Source organism: Stegodyphus dumicola, chromosome 11 (assembly GCF_044657685.1).
Source record: "Stegodyphus dumicola isolate Sdum_Otavi_A_Nest chromosome 11, ASM4465768v1".
NCBI lineage: Eukaryota > Metazoa > Arthropoda > Arachnida > Araneae > Eresidae > Stegodyphus > Stegodyphus dumicola.
In genome coordinates, this window is record NC_140778.1 from 136,403,560 (window position 1) to 136,418,209 (window position 14,650).

General features: G+C 31.5%; 1 pseudogene; it reads left to right on the forward strand.

The window, feature by feature from the left end:
- Positions 1-280: 280 nt before the first annotated feature.
- On the forward strand, positions 281-13,800 carry LOC118192149 (uncharacterized; annotated as a pseudogene).
- Positions 13,801-14,650: the final 850 nt, after the last annotated feature.

The window sequence follows — 14,650 nt, forward strand, 5'->3', positions numbered from 1 at the left end:
TCATGTAGCAGACGCGTCGGCCGATGCGTCTTGTCTCCCGGGTGACGTCACTACCAGCAACCAATGGCACGCTTTTTTCCGTTCCTGGCCTAACCTTAGTAAATTAAAGAACCTTGGGTCAAATTTAACGCTAGCTTTGATGAGAATACTTAACGCTGTGGTTAAAAATGTCATGAATCGGCCCCTAACACGGCTTGCTATTCTGAAACATTTTTCATTTTCCTTTGTTCAACAAAGGAAATTTCCGCTAAATTTATCTGTTCTCAAAAGGCAATATATGAAAAATAAATAGATTAGAAAAAGTTTGTCTCAAAAATAAATACTTTACAATAATTTGTAATCACGTGTTTAATTACAAGCAAACAATACCTAAATTACCAATTAAAATATTTTATCAAAAAACACTTTTAGCTCGCCAAAAAATGTCACTGCAGAGTTCAGAAAACAAGCAACCGAAAATGGCAGGTAATCCTGTGGGGTAAATCTAAAACACCCCGCTTTTGACGTCACATGTGACCCAGAGAATTCTCGTAACGTCAATTGAACCAAAGAAAGTCTGTGTACAGTACATGTTCTTTGCTTGAACAAAGCAAGCAAGGAATTTTTATCTTTTATATGTGTCTGTCTGATATATGAAGTAATAAATGAACTGTATGTGTTGCTAATTAAACTAATATTTTGTTTCTCTCTAGTCAGATACTTAGGATTATGGAATATGGACTTCGCAAGGCCTTGTAATGTGCAAATTTTTTAACACGTATAACCAACTCTTAAACACTAACAAATGTAGACGAATCAAAACTTCATGCGGTAAGAATAAGTATGCAGTATGAGGCATATATGATGCATTGCCTAAATTAACACCTAATTACGTAAATATTCTTGAGCGAGAAATAGTAATTCTTTGTAATGTAACAAATTGATTTTACAAGAGTGTTCCTGGAAATCAAGCCAGTAAGGAAGTACGTTCGAGAAGTCTCATGCATAATATGTGTTAATGTTTTGAGCAAGATAATTACATGTGTATTTATGCAAGCCATGGAAATTTAGTCTAGAAGTAGTTTGGGGTGAAATTCACTTAACCACCCTATTATACATCCATGCACACATGTAAACATCATCTTGGTGTATGTAACAAGCTCATAGATCTTAGTATAGAGAAGAACTTTCAGGTCTACATGTATGCAATCCATCTTTTGGAAGAAGCAGTGGGTAATAATTGCTTGTAGATATCCATAGAAAGGAGAAACTTCATGTGTATGATGATTGTGATCTTTCAAAATCATTTAACTCAAAAGCTCATTTAAAGATGCATGTGCTTCTTCACCTGGGAGAGAAACCTTACATGTGTAAAGTATGCAAGAAATCATTTAATCAAAAAGCTCATTTAAACATGCATATGCATATTCACACAGGAGAGAAACCTCATATGTGTGAAGTATGTAAGAAATCATTTAATCACAAAGGTCATTTAAACATTCATATGCATGTTCACACAGGAGCGAAACCTTATATGTGTGAATCATGTAAGAAGACGTTTAGTGAAAAGGGTGGTTTAAACAAGCACATGCTTATTCACACAGGAGTGAAACATCATACGTGTGAAGTATGTAAAAAATCATTTCATCAAAAACCTCATTTAAACAGCCATAAGTGCATTCACATTGGAGAGAGGCCTTATATATGTGAAGTATGCAAGAAGGCATTCACTGAAAAGAGTAATTTAAATAAGCATATGCGTATTCACACAGGAGAGAAACCACATATGTGTGAAAAATGTAAGAAGACATTTAGTGAAAAGGGTACTTTAAACCAGCATATGCTTATTCACACAGGACAGAAACCTCACATGTGTGAAGTATGCAAGAAATCTTTTAATCGAAAAGCTGATTTAAATACACATATGCTTATTCACACAGGAGAGAAACCTTATATTTGTGAAGTATGTAAGAAATCATTTAGTCGAAAAGCTGATTTAAATAAACATATGCTTATTCGCACAGGAGAGAAACTTCACATATGTAATGAATGTAAGAAATCATTCATTCGAAAAGCTGATTTAAATAGGCATATGTTTATACACCTAGGAGAGAAACCTTACATGTGTGAAGTATGTAAGTAATCATTTAATCAAAAATCTCATTTAAACCAGCATTTGCTTATTCATACAGGAGAGCAACCTCATATGTGTGAAGTATGTAAAAAGACGTTTAATGTAAAGGGTAGTTTAAACAAACATATGCGTATTCACACAGGAGAGAAACCTTTTATATGTGAAGTATGTAAGAAGACGTTTAGTGAAAAGGGTAGTTTAAACAAACATATGCTTGTTCACACAGGAGAAAAACCTTATATGTGTGAAGTATGCAGGAAATTTTTTAATCAAAAAACTGATTTAAATAAACATATGCTTATTCATACAGGAGAGAAACCTTATGTATGTGCAATATGTAAGAAATCATTTAATCGTAAGGGTCATTTAAATATACATATGCTTATTCACACGGGAGAGAAACCTCATATGTGTGAAACATGTAAGAAGGCATTTAATCAGAAATCTCATTTAAACAGCCATATGCGCATTCACACAGAGGTACCTTATATGTGTGAAGTATGTAAAAAACCATTTAATCGAAAAACTGATTTAAATATACATATGCTTATTCACACAGGAGAAAAATCTCATATGTGCGAAGTATGTAAAAAGGCATTTAGTGTAAAGGGTGCTTTAAATAAGCATATGCTTACTCACACAGGAGAGAAACCTCATATGTGTGAAGTATGTAAAAATACGTTTAGTGAAAAGGGTAATTTAAACAAGCATATGCTTATTCACACAGGAGAGAAACCACATATGTGTGAAGTATGTAAAAAATCATTTAATCAGAAAGCTCATTTAAACATGCATATGCATATTCACACAGGAGAGAAACTTTATATGTGTGAAGTGTGTAAGAAGACATTCAGTGAAAAGGGTGGTTTAAGCAAACATATGCGTATTCACACCGGGGTGAAACCTCATATGTGTAAAGTATGTACGAAAGCATTTATTCAGAAAGTTCATTTGAACATGCATATGCATATTCATGCAGGAGAGAAACCTTATATATGTGACATATGAATGAAATCGATTCAATCAGAAAAAGCTATTTAAACAAGCATACGTTTATTCACTCAGGAGAGAAACCTGATATATGTGAAGTATGTAAGATGTTTATTTAAGTGGGTAGTTTAAGAAGCATGTGCTTATTTACACTAGAGAGAAAATTTGTGTGTGTGCGTGGTACATAAGTATTAATTTATTTCTACAAAAAGGATGTCAACATCATGTATGTAATAAATCATTTAGGCAGATAAAGAAGTTGAAATGTCGGAACAGCTTTAGTGTTGGTCCTTTTGGGGACGAGGTAGACCCGGCTTTGAAGATTGGAAAAAAATGGCGGATTGTCAATAAAACCCGATCTAGACTAAATAACAATCCTAAAAAATAAGCGCTTGTTAGAATAAACAGTCTCTCTAATTTTCAACATTTCTAGTACTGCTCTGATAAATTCTTGAAACACTGCCGTAAATCCATTTACGATCTACTACCGTAGATTCATTTTGTAAATGGATTTACGGCAGTGATTATGTTATGAGTAACGAAATTTACAAAAGGTTAATATTTTAAATTACATAGTATATTACTATTGGGAACAGCTTGAGTATAGGACCTCATTGGCGATTTTTTGGCTTGGCGCCAAGCCATTAAAATTGAAAACACAAGTTAGGAAGCACATTCTAGCCAGAAAAAGTTTTAGAATATATGTTTAAACAGCAAATTTGAAGGTACATAAGTAAGTAAGGGCACATTTTAAGTAGTAATATTGAAAAGACAAGTTAAAAACAGTTAAAATTGAAAATAGATGTTAAAATGCACATTTTAACAAAAAAAAAAAAAAAATTAATACAAATTTAGAATATATATTTAAACAGTGAAACTGAAAATAAATAACGGCATATTTTTAGCAGTTATACTGAAAATACAATTTACAAGCTGTAAAATTGAAAATAGGTGCTCGGAATACATGTTTCAATTAAAAATATGAAAATAGTTAAGAATGCATGTTTAAATTAAAAGTAAAGTTTGAAACTACACAAGTACATGGAGGCATATTTTAAGCAGCAATATTGAAAATGTAAGTTTTAAGTTATAAAACTGAAAACAGGAGTTCAGAATACATGTTTAAATTAAAAATAAAAGAAATGCTGGAAATTTAGTAAAGTTTACAAAATCATGGTCAATTTACAAAGAAATCCTATACTCTGCCCAATTTATGCCCCTTACAATTTCGAGAAATTTGTTGAATACGGGAATGCAACAGGGTTGCCGAAGTGGAGTATTCTAGAATTTGCTGGGTTACCAGAAAAACAACCGTCCAAAAAGTCGCCAATGGGGTCCTATACTCAAGCTGTACCTTATTATTTTATTAAATATTAATATCTTAAGTAGTTAGTTAGTATTTAGATAATATTTTAAATTTACAAAAGGTTAATTTTTATGTTATGAATAATGAAATTTAGAAAAGGCATAACATAGTTTAGTTTCTTAGATTCTGTTATTAAAAAGAAATTAAAAAAAAATATTTCAAAGGTTGATCTTTACAATATGGTAACTGGTAGTTTGGCGACATCTTGGAGGCGATAAAGGTTACTACCTGGGACTTTGGTAATAATGTGAGCAGTACTCAGTTCCGATTACGCATTATTTTGTGTGAGGGAAATGAGAGATCATGGGATATGTCATGTGATATTAATGGACGAATTACGGTTCTTGAATCGGAAAAGGGGGGAAATCGGGAAAAAATCTGGAAATTTTGTATTTGGTTTATTCTGTGTTGTGTGAAACAGTGTTCGTGAATTTTTGGATTCCATGGCCGTAACTAAAGAATAGTTTATCGGACACGTAATCAAGTGGAAAGGAATTTTGTATTATTGGGAAAATTGTTATTAGCAATGATTTAGTTTAAAGTAATTAGGATTGTAAGGTAATTTTTATTAATTTAATGTATGTGCTCATTTATATTTTAAGTAGTGTTTTTGAATTTAATTATATTTTAATGAAATGATAGTTATTTTGTGAATTTTATGTTTGTAGGAATTTGGTATACGTTTAAGTTGAAATAAACGTGCATGGAAATAATTTAAATATTTGATATTAAGTATTTGTAATGCTTGCAGTATGAATTCGTTGGTGACGTGTATAATGTAATAGATGATTTAGAGGTAAAAGTTTTTGGATATTTTATTTATTTTATATGTGGAAATGTTCATATTTGTAAAGGGTAAATACTTTTTCGCGATCAGGTAATTTCATATATGTTCTTTTTACCGGGTTTAAAGATTGAGAAAATTGTCATGTATTTTCGTGAAATTTTTCTAATTTATGAGAAAAAAGCAGTGTACGTGGATATAGTGAAGAGTGTGCGCAATGCCATTTTTGTGCAATTGTGGGATTTTTTTTAAGTAAAAATAAGTCGATGTGTACATGGTTTAGTGATATTTTAATTAAATGATAGTTATTTTGTGAATTTTATGTTTGTAGGAATTTGGTATACGTTTAAGTTGAAATAAACGTGCATGGAAATAATTTAAATATTTGATACTAAGTATTTGTAATGCTTGCGGTATGAATTCGTTGGTGACTTGTATAATGTAATAGATGATTTAGAGATAAAAGTTTTTGGATATTTTATTTATTTTATATGTGGAAATGTTCATATTTGTAAAGGGTAAATACTTTTTCGCGATCAGTAATTTCATATATGTTCTTTTTACCGGGTTTAAAGATTGAGAAAATTGTCATGTATTTTCGTGAAATTTTTCTAATTTATGAGAAAAAAGCAGTGTACATGGATATAGTGAAGAGTGTGCGCAATGCCATTTTTGTGCAATTCTGGGATGTTTTTTTAAGTAAAAATAAGTCGCCGTGTACATGGTTTATGTGTATGTGTTATTTTGAAAAACGCGTAAGGAGTATGGTATTGTGCACTTTCCCCCAATTTTGCAGTGAATATTTGTCATGATTAAGCAGTTTTGTTTGATAAAATTTCTAGCATAAGTGTAATTCGGCTACTAGATTGTTGGAAGAAGTGTTCAGTAGATAAAAAGAAAAGAAACATGTCTTTACTTCGTGAAGACAAAATGGCGGCGGGGAAAAAAAATAGAGGGTTGCTGTAGGAGAGTTGGTCGCCAAAAAAACGCCAAGTTACCATAATGTAAAGATCAACCATTTCAAATCGAAGGAAATCAAATTAAATTATAATGAGTAAATTTTGTACCAGTGTTAGAAATACTTTTTATGAATTAAATTTTGTAAATGGTAAAAATATTATGAAGTGAGTATTTTTAATCACTCAATTTATTACAAGTAATTTATGATTATAATTTAAAAGCTAAAATTAAATTATCATGATGAGTAATTTTTGTACCAATGGTAATAATACACAACAATTATCATAACTGATGATTTCTGTGAAAGGTTCGAACAGTCATTGGAATTCACTACTGGTGGAATGGTAAGCCACTGAATACTGATAGCTCAAGCTGTCTATATGGACGTTTTTGTGGTTTTCCTTGCATGTAATGTGAATCTAAACCAGTTTCTCTTAAAAAGTCCTTTATGAAGACATCCTTCTGCTAGCTTGCATATATATTTATTTTCTATTCATAAATACTGTTCTCTCTTCTTATTTCTTAATTCTAAATCTTATTTCTGAAGTTAAGAAGTGTTGCATCTATAGGCCGAAAAATATGGTCAATATGATTAAGACACAATAACACGCCGAATAAGTACTAATTCAGAAGTCAAACAACAAAAATCAGCGTTAATTTTTAAAATTTTCACAGGACTAGTTTCGATTGTTTTACCGAACCATCATACTCAGCTGCAAAACCGCAGATGAACAAGATAGGAAATAATGATTAGATAAGATAAGAAATGGTCAATATATTTGTAAAATCTATTCAGTTTTGGACAGCATTTAAATAAAGTAAATAATTTGTATATGATGCAAACAAAAATGCATTACACTATTCCATGTAGTGACCAAGTAATCAGGAAACAAAGTACAGGATGTTTATAAAGTCCCGGACCCTTTTGATGTTTAATAACTTATAAAATAATAAAGATAGATTAAAATTAATAACATAAATGGTTAGATAGACTCAAAAAGTTTCATGATCCTTGTCAATGAACTTCCATGTGTGCCTCCTTCGACGCACGGAGAATATCAAGTCGATATTCAATTTCACGCCAGGTACCGGCATTCATAGAGGCTATTGCGGTTGTAATTCTGGCTTTTAGGTCATCAATGTTCGACACTCTTATCTGTAAACGTTGTCCTTTACAAATCCCCAGAGGAAAACGTCTAGCGGTTTTATACCAGGTGATCTGGGTGGCCAAGGAATTGGACCTTCTCGCCCAATCCAGCTTCCTGTAAAATGGTCATTCAAAGAACTACGAACGATGGTACCCCAATGAGGTGGTGCACCATCTTATTGCAAAAAGACATGTGGCTGAAGCTCTTCTAGTTGTGGAAATTCAAAGTCTTCCAACATGTTCAAGCATACGACTGATGAGACAGTCTTTTCTGTAAAAAAGAAAGGCCCAATGATTCAATCGTGCATTAGTCCACACCACACATTAACCTTTGGGGAATCCCTTTGTGCCTCACAGTATTCATGGAAGTTTTCAGATTCCCATATGCGCACATTATGGCGATTAACAATGCCAAAAAGTTGAAAGGATCCTTCGTCAGAGAACATTATACACTTCAGAAATTCAGCAGCGTCTTCTATCCTCCTTAGCATATCTGTTGCAAAGGCCATCCTCCTAGGCCTATCGTCTGGTTCCAAAACTTGAAAAATTTGAACTTTGTATGCAGTCTTAATTTTTTCTTAATAATCTTTTACTCCGTCGAAATCGGCATGTCCAATTCTCTTGCCGCTGATCTCACAGGTCTTCTAGGATTGCGTAAAATTGTCTCTCTGACACACTCAACATCAAAATCACTTGTGCAGGGATGTCCAGAACATTTCTTATCTGCGATACTTCCAGTTTCTAGAAAATTCTTTTCCACTGCAGGATGTTGCTTTTGGATGGAGGATCTTTTTGGTAAATTCTTCTGTTGCAATTTCTCTGTGTTTGCATTTTGGATTTCGTTTCTATGAACCGCCATAAAATCTGTGCTTTCTCTAGTGGTGTATGCATTCTCCTTAATATCTGGTCAAATAAAACATCACATACAAAAGTACTAGAACAAACACATTAAAAGTAAACATAACATTGCAATAGTTGCCAAAGACAAAAGAGAGAAAAATGCAATTAATAAGCAGACGATACTTAGAAAAGTACAGATATTTAGACTGGAAAATAAAATTATCCACACACGCAGACAATATTTACAAAAGTAGAGATATTCAAACCTGAAAAGGAAAATATATAAGTTATTCCATCAATAAATGCCATAAGTTTGTTTATATCTTCATTATTTTAAGAGTTATTAAACATCAAAATGGGTCCTAGACTTTATAAACACCCTGTATAATGTAATGTTCCTTTATTTTGTAACCAGAGTTATTTTATGTTTGGGATCTTTACTGTCAATTTCCCCATCTATTTTCCCACCTCAATCCAAATGAAGTTTTTAGTTTTTAAAACAAACCAAGGTTTGCCTTCCGAGGCCACATACTAGGTTGCTAGATAAGGTAAGCTTTCTAGTCTTCAGTCTTGCGTTATAATTGCTGATAGCTGAATTCCATGCCAGTTAAGTTTTGAATCAACTTTGCAATAAATTGATTTGTGTAGTCTTTGGCTACAAGTTTATTTGAATTTAAATTTTACATTTGAACTTAATTGTTGTAAGTTATCTTGCCACAAATGGTTGATTGAGTCATAAGCACAAAGTGTGCTTTCTGTTCAGTACATTTAAACTTTATAATAGAATAAGAGTATATTTAAACTTTATAATAATTACATTTAAAGACATTGAAATCAGTATCTAAGTGCTTGCCATGTAGTCAAATTTTTATATGCAAATTGTCCTCTTACTTTTATTATAGAGTTTTTATTACAAAAAATTCGGATTTCTGTTAGATTAAATGTTAAATTAATGTAGGAAATTTGCATAAAATTTTAAATAAAAAGTCGACTGTTATGTCAACATACTATTAGTAAAAATAATAATACTCAGTGAAGGTTTTTTATTAGATTGTGAGATTTACAAAATTTGATAACTGTAAATTATAGCAATATATTCCATAATCTAAGCAACATTATGATTTTTATAGTCGGACAAATTATAAAAATGTCATAAAAGCAGTAATAAAACCTGATTTTGGTCTATGAATTCATGCAATTACACATCCCTATAGTTCTAATTGAAGAAATGAGGCAAAAAAAGTATTTTTAGACCATGGTAATTTTGATCATTACCCATTTTAAGAAACATGTAAGAAGTCTAAATTTGCATATGGTTCCTTAGCAAAGAAAACACCGAGAGTTTACCTCATGCTACTAAAAATGTGTTTTTTCCCTTGGGGGGGGGAGGAGTTTATAATATGCTATGCTGAGTTGACGTATGAAAAAATGTCAAGACTCATGTGATGTAATATTAAAAGCACCAGTTTTAACTATAAAATTTTGGCTTTTTTAAAGTTGTACTTTCCTAACACGAAAGTAACTTTAAGAAAAACATGCAGTTTATCCCTTCCATCATCAAAGCTTCGATGCCTGTCAAATTTGTTAAACGTTACGTGGGCAGAAATGGCGGCATGTATTTCAACTCGGTATTTAGGGTTATCGTAATTTTTCATTTATCATGCCCAAATGTCACCAAAAAAATTTCTCGCCGAAAGGGACTAATACTAAAGCTGTGCCGAAATGTCCTTCCTGGGAAACTTCCTGTGGTTTGAACATATACTACTAGAAACAACTTTTACTTACCTTTGCAGTAAACGTTTGTCCGTGCAGCTAGAAAATGCCATTTTGCGAGGTAAAGTCTGGATTTTTCTCACCAGTTGACAGAATTTAAGTATTGCAAAATTCTTAGAATTTAGAGTAGCAATTTCAAATAGCATAAAGCCTACTGGTAATCCTCTGGGAGAAAGCTAAAATGCTGATTTGATGAAAATAAATTATATCTGCTGCATAACGAAATTTGGATAGAAACTGAAATTCTAAAAGGTGGCTAAATGTTTCATCCATTATGTATACTGTAAATTCTATGTGTTTTGTGTTAAACTTTGTTGTTTTTTAATTTAATGCAGCTATGAATTATGACCCTGACATTACAGATATAAAAATCATTCTTTGTCTGTGTCATGGAGAAATGTATTGAATATTTTCACTTGCTGTAAACAACTACTGAAGATCATGCCTGTCTGGCTCCAGTATCAAATGTGTCGTTTTATAACATTCAACAGAATCGGTGCGGGTTCCACAGCAGTGTTGGAGAGGCGAAAAAAAATCTCAAATATTTTGAGTCAAATCTTGAACATACCAAGTAGAGCAAACGCAAGTGTGTAAAAAGGAATCTGGGAAAGATGATTTCTGTGCATGCAAGCAATCTGTGTAGATTAGATATTCATATTTTTTCATGTAATGGTGAAAGAAAGCTGAAATATTCATTTCCCCCCCCCTGCTATCATATTTTAAGATGAAATTATTTTCCATTTTGGCAGCTTAGGAATATTTTGGTTCTCATAAATAAACAAAATAATAAATGCTCACATATTCTGAAAAATAAACAAGTTAATAAATGAGTTAAAACTCATTAGTTAATTAAACTAGATGAAAAAGTTAAAACTTGGTGGCAGTGGTTTTTTTTTTTTTTTTTTTTTTGCTAAGTTCTTCGGAAAGTATGGATGTTTTGGAAGCACTGAGCAAAAGCAAAAGGGCTACTCTACTTACTGTTAGATTAGTTTTATTTCTTAGCTTTAATGTTTCTTCATGACAACTATATCCTATGTAATTGTTTTTGAAAATTTCAGTGTGTGTCGCATTTCTCTGTAAAATTCAGTTTACACTTTTCTGATTTGTTTTATTTATTTTTTCAAAATTCTTTTGTCTGTTTCTCTTATAAAGTTTGTAGGGATAATTTTTCTTTTTGATTTTAGGACTTGCATCCTCAGGATTTGAAGGCATTATTTATAGGCATATGGGCTAGACTGGAGATCACGAGCCAGTCACCAAGTTGTGCGAAATCGCGTAAAATCTGGTAACCCCCTCTTTTGGTGTAATGAAAAAGGGGTTAGGTTTAGGTTATCTTTGAGTTTAGGGTTACAGTTTATATTATTCAACTGAGCATTTTGAATAGTGGAGTTAAAAGTATGAATAAGGACGAAAGTTGTGTGATAGAATAGTGCATGAATTATGGTTTGATTTCGAATGTCCAAAGTGTAAAAATAGTATGAAATCAGTTGGAAGATGCATCAGATATGTGTGAATGGAGATGTCGTGCGTCCGGTCCTGCGAGTCTTTAATCCTTCAACTAACATATTTATGGGGTCAGAAATGCATGAATCAGTTTATTATGGATGATACAGTTGAACTGGAAATACTGGAATTGATTACTGCAGATTTCAATTTAAATATAAATCACAATAATAGTTTATAATTCTCTTTAGGTGCAAGTACATTATATGTGATTAAGCACGTTGTTGAAATGAGCATGCCATTTTTTAATTTTATCTGCATAGTATTGTTACATTTTAGTATAAACAAATGTGATTTTCTACTGTTTACTATAAATAAAAATTTATTGTAAAAAATATAAATTGCACAGTTAAAGCACTTTTTGTTTTATTATACTATGGCTCGTGTTTCAGTCGATTGAAACTTTGAAATTTACCTTCGTTTTTATTTTGCATTTTTTTAAGGTTTTAGCTTATCTAAGAATGAATATTTTCCTGTTTATTTATTTCTCATTTACTGCTTATTACAGTTTCTTAAATTTTGTGATAAAATGTTTTTTTACCCTTTTGCTACTGTCTTAAAAAAAGGATATGATATTATGAAAAGTCTTACTATTGTTGATCCCATAAAATACATATAATTATCAACTTTCAAATAATTTTTTATTGTTTTTCTCGAACTTCTGTTTTAGATATGAATTCCTTGCATGTTTTCAGAACTCATTCAAAATCACATCAATCTAATATGGTGATCTGATGAGTTGGCAATTTTCTAAAATGTGCGTAAATAACCCATTTGGCGATTTTTCAAAAACGCACCAAACTGGCCCATAATATCCAGTTTTACTGGCGTATGATTCCTAGAAAGTGTGAGAAAATGATTAAGTCTTCTTGGTATTATCATTTAATGGACATATTTTGTGAGAAATTTTTGATGAATGTCTTATGTTTTGGAGAATTGTTTGAAGAACATTGAAATCAAAATTACTTGAATTTTATATTTTTGATTCCCTTAACATGTTTATCTTTGCTTTATTTTCTCTTCTTTTCATTAGACACAGATATGGAAAATTGCGAATTGGTTCTAATCTTGTTACACAATCAGCTGTCTGTACAAAAGAATGTTTTTTACAAATAAAGATAGTATTAAGATATATCAGTGCATCATTACAGAGTGCTAATGCAAGATGTTTTTCCACCTGGTTCAATCTATGTGTGGCCTGCTCACTATTTCCTTGATTTCTAAAATTTTTGCTGCCTCTAAATATTCTGCTGCCCAGTGCATGTCCAAAATTGTAAATTTTTGTCATCCTGAAAAGTTGTTGTTTGGTGCTTTAAGTTTTAAATGCATGTAGCTTTGTAGAATAATAGCAATTTTCAATTAAGTCTTAATATCCTAAAACGAAGAGGAAACTTATTGGGGGGAGGGGAAAGATTATTTCAAAAGAAAGAAAATTGTTCTTTAAAGATACATTCTTGAAACATTAACAGATTAGGAGATGCAGGAGAAACTAGGAATACTGATAAGAGACAAAGAAACTTAGAAAATGTGCTGAAAAAAAGGAATTGTAAATTAGCTAAAATATTTGGAAATTTTTCAGATTACAAAAGCATGTGAATATTTTGCTGCATGTTGTTGCTACAAAACATAATTTTTTTGGTAAAAGTTTACAATTGGGTGACCCTAGTTTTTTGGCGATTCTTTTTTTATGCCTAGATCGGTGCCAGGAAGGCCCAATTTCAAGATGGCCACTACACAAAACCAAAATAAGAAGTCAAAGAATTGCACAAACTTTGTGTCCATGTATACATCGATCTATTTTCACTTAAAAATCATCAGAGAATTGCACAAACTTGCCATTGCACACCAAGTTGAAACTATCATGATAACAAGAAATGGAGTTTCATCACCAAAATTGAATAAAATTTGTTGCCAATCGAAGGAGCACCCAAATCTACATTAGTCTTTTTTTTTTTTTTTAATATATATATATATATTTTAATGTTTAACTATCCTAATTTTGGAAACAATGTCATAAATTATATGTGTAATTACTTGTTGTTGTAAATTGTAAAATGGTCTTAGATGAGGATTTTAATAATGCTTTATAAATGAATAATTTTTAAAATAAAAATATTGCATTTTTTAATTGTTACCTTTAAATCAATAATGAATAAGAGTATTTAACTACCTAAGTTGATTATTTGTACATATCTATTCAACCTTAGAAATAGTTAATTACAATCTTTGGATCTCCTTATATCTTAAGGAAAGTTAATCGTTATTCTAGATGCAAGATACAGAAAAAAAAAAAAAAAAAAAAAAATGGAAAAGTTAACATAAAACTTACTGATTCTCAGAGAATAAGATAATTTTTATACAAGAAAATTACAAAATATGGCAAAGCACACTAGGGCTATCTGCCTAAGGGGAGGGAGGACTTTCTAAGGGAAACTGGCTCGTATATACATTACACATGGGGAAAACCATGAAAACACCCATGCAGCCGTTCGCGGGATTCGAACCTCGGACCGAACTACCAGTGTTCAGCGACTTTACCGCTCGGCCGCTGGTGGGCCTATTTGTTTGCGTCTGAATGAAGTATGAATACAGTACAAAGTCTGAGATCTGACTCTTTGGGACTTCGGTGATTGTGGATTTGAGACTTTTCTGGATAGTAGATCATTAATTTAAATCTAGTTAGACAACATGTAGAAATTATAAAAGTAAAAATAATGACCTTACAGGAATCAATATTTATTTGTTTGTTTCCACTATGAGTTAAATTCACTAAAGATTTCTCTCACTATGAGTTAAACTTGTTTTGTGTTTTGTGCTAAGGCTTTTTCTTTATTTCTCTAGGGGGACATAATTTCTTATTTTATTCAGTTACAAAATTCCAATATCCAATTTCTGTAAAAATATCAAGAATTTCATTAAAATTCACGAAACAGTTGAATTGTTTTTTTGTTCTCGACAACCTCTCTGTCACTTTCTTCATTATTAGTAGTGATATTTTTTGGATTTAGATCCATACTATGGATTTCATGTCTGTTAGTTGATTAATAACTGGGACATTATCATTGCATTGAAAAATTTCTGTTATGTTATCTTCCATTTATTAATATGTTTCTGCATTTCTTTAAAAATTCCATTATTTGGAAAATTTCACTTTTTGTTTGTGGTATCTGAACA